The following is a 2,500-nucleotide window of genomic DNA, read 5'->3' on the forward strand; positions in this document are numbered from 1 at the left end:
GTCTGTTCATATGCATGTCTGTATGTATGAATATTCATTAGGTCACGCCTTTCTCAATTTTAACAAAGTAACAGAAAGTTGATAGCACTTACTCCATTTCTCTCTCCTTTACTCCACCCGATAGAACATAACACTCCATCTCCGCTCCACTTACTCCGTTCACAAAATGATAGCACTTTCTCTTCTCTTTTCCTCCCTCACAAATATCATCACTCCCTCACTTTTTCTTTACTTCATCCTAAATTCCAGTAAACTCTTTCTTCCTCTCTCTCGCTCTCTCTTCTCTCTTCTCTTCTCTCTCTCTCTCTCTCTCTCTCTCTCTCTCTCTCTCTCTCTCTCTCTCTCTCTCTCTCTCTCTCTCTCGCTCTCTCGCTCTCTCTCTCTCTCTCCCTCTCTCTCTTTCTTTCTCTCTCTCTCTCTCTCTCTCTCTTCCCCCCCCCCCCCCTCTCTCTCTCATCCTCTACCCCTCATTTTATAACACTCCTTCCCTCTTCTCTCTTTCTCCTTTCCTCCACTTCAAGGCTTCTCTCTCTCTCTCTCTCTCTCTCTCTCTCTCTCTCTCTCTCTCTCTCTCTCTCTCTCTCTCTCTCTCTCTCTCATCTCTCTCTCTCTCTCTCTCTCTTTCCCTCTTCTCTTTCCCTCTCTCTATCTCTATCTGTCTCTCTCTCTCTCTTTCCTCGTCCCGTCTCTCTCTCTCTCTCTCTCTCTCTCTCTATCTCTCTCTCTCTCTCTTTCCCTCCCACCCCCCCTCTCTCTCTCCTTTACCCCACCATCTACATTCCCTCTGAAAATTCCCCAACCAACGTTTCCCATTACCGTTTCCACGCCAACGTTTCTCGACCAATGTTTCCCCCCCCCCACCTTAAGTCCCCCCCTCCCCCCCATGCTACCCTTACGTCTTCAGAATTCATTATTATCATTATTATCTTTACTATCATTATTACCATTATTATCATTATTATCACTATTATTATTTTTATTATTATTATTATCATTATTACAATTATTATCATTATTATCAATATAATTATTTTTGTTGGTTTCATGTTGCTTCTTGTTGCTATTTGCAACACCATCATATGTGTTAGCAATTCTAATGTCATTCCTGATATAAAAATTATTTCTGGTATTCTATATTGTCGCAAATGTTTCACCTTTGCATTTTATTATCAACACTGAAAACACAACAAGGTGACAAGTCTGTATTTGAATAACTGTTGAAAAGTTTCTGTTTTGTCGACCAAATAAAATTCCGAGTTTGTTGATCAAACAGAACTAAAACTAATTGTAAGATATTTGAAATTTGTTGAAAGTTCGAGGAGTGCGGAGTCTATATTTTAAAGTAACAGAGTGAAGTTTATATTTTTATAACCGGAGCCGTCTCATAAAAGCGATTGGAGTGAAATCAGACAGAAACACAGAGGTAGTCAGCTGCACTCACTCACACGTATACATTCGGTTATATTCAATTGTACATCCGTTTTCTGTCTCTGACTTCGTCTATATATGTCTATCTGTTTGCATAGATGTATGTTCATCCGTCTGTATGCCTTTCTCTTTCTCCTCATCTCTTTTTCTTTCTTCTACTTCTCTCTCTCTCTTTCTTTCTTTCTTTCTCTCTCTCTCTCTCTCTCTCTCTCTCTCTCTCTCTCTCTCTCTCTCTCTCTCTCTCTCTCTCTCCCTCCCTCTCTCTCTCTCTCTCTCACACACACACTATCTCTCTCTCTCTCTCTCTCTATCTCTATCTCTCTCTCTCCTTCTCTCTCTCTCTCTCTCTCTCTCTCTCTCTCTCTCTCTCTCTCTCTCTCTCTCTTTCTCATTCTCTCTCACACACACACACACACGCACACACACACACATTGGTGAATAAGATCGGTTCAGCTCAGTAGCTATCGATTCAGGATATAATTAGCAGCACCGCCATTTTCATAGGGTTGAAGTATTCTATTCATGGTTAAATTTACCATGATATTACATATTAAAGACTTTTTTCCTCTTTTTTCGCCAGGGCTGTTAAACGATGCTGCTTAATTTCCAATACCTGTGCAGCTGATACTTGCAATAAGGGTTCATCTGATTGTTTTACACTGCATGATATCGTCCTTAATACCTCGTTAAAAGAGCGGCTTGCCATTATACAGATTATATTAATTTGCCTTTGTTTCCTCAGGAAGTTAGTCAAAGATATTTTCATTATCCTATTAAATAGTGGGGCTTGATATACTTATATAAGGTCTAGTACTTTGATATAATGGGATCTATGTGTGATGTTATATGAAGAAGTGTCCCTAATCAGCATAATATCTATATAGATACACTACAGAGAGCAAACATCAAATTCACAACACAACACAACACACACACACACACACACACACACACACACACACACACACACACACACACACACACACACACACAACCAATCAACCATTTTGTCTCGCGCTCTAACCCTTTCACCGCATTTACCACCGATAACCAATGAACCTCATGCTCTAAC

General features: G+C 40.2%; 1 protein-coding gene across 1 annotated transcript in view; it reads left to right on the top strand.

Annotated features, from left to right (window-relative positions):
* LOC138859975 (opioid-binding protein/cell adhesion molecule-like) overlaps positions 1-2,500 on the top strand; it is a 215,015-nt gene that overhangs the window by 200,048 nt on the left and 12,467 nt on the right. The gene's annotated exons all lie outside the window — the stretch shown is intronic.

The sequence above is a fragment of the Penaeus vannamei genome, chromosome 3, assembly GCF_042767895.1.
Source record: "Penaeus vannamei isolate JL-2024 chromosome 3, ASM4276789v1, whole genome shotgun sequence".
NCBI lineage: Eukaryota > Metazoa > Arthropoda > Malacostraca > Decapoda > Penaeidae > Penaeus > Penaeus vannamei.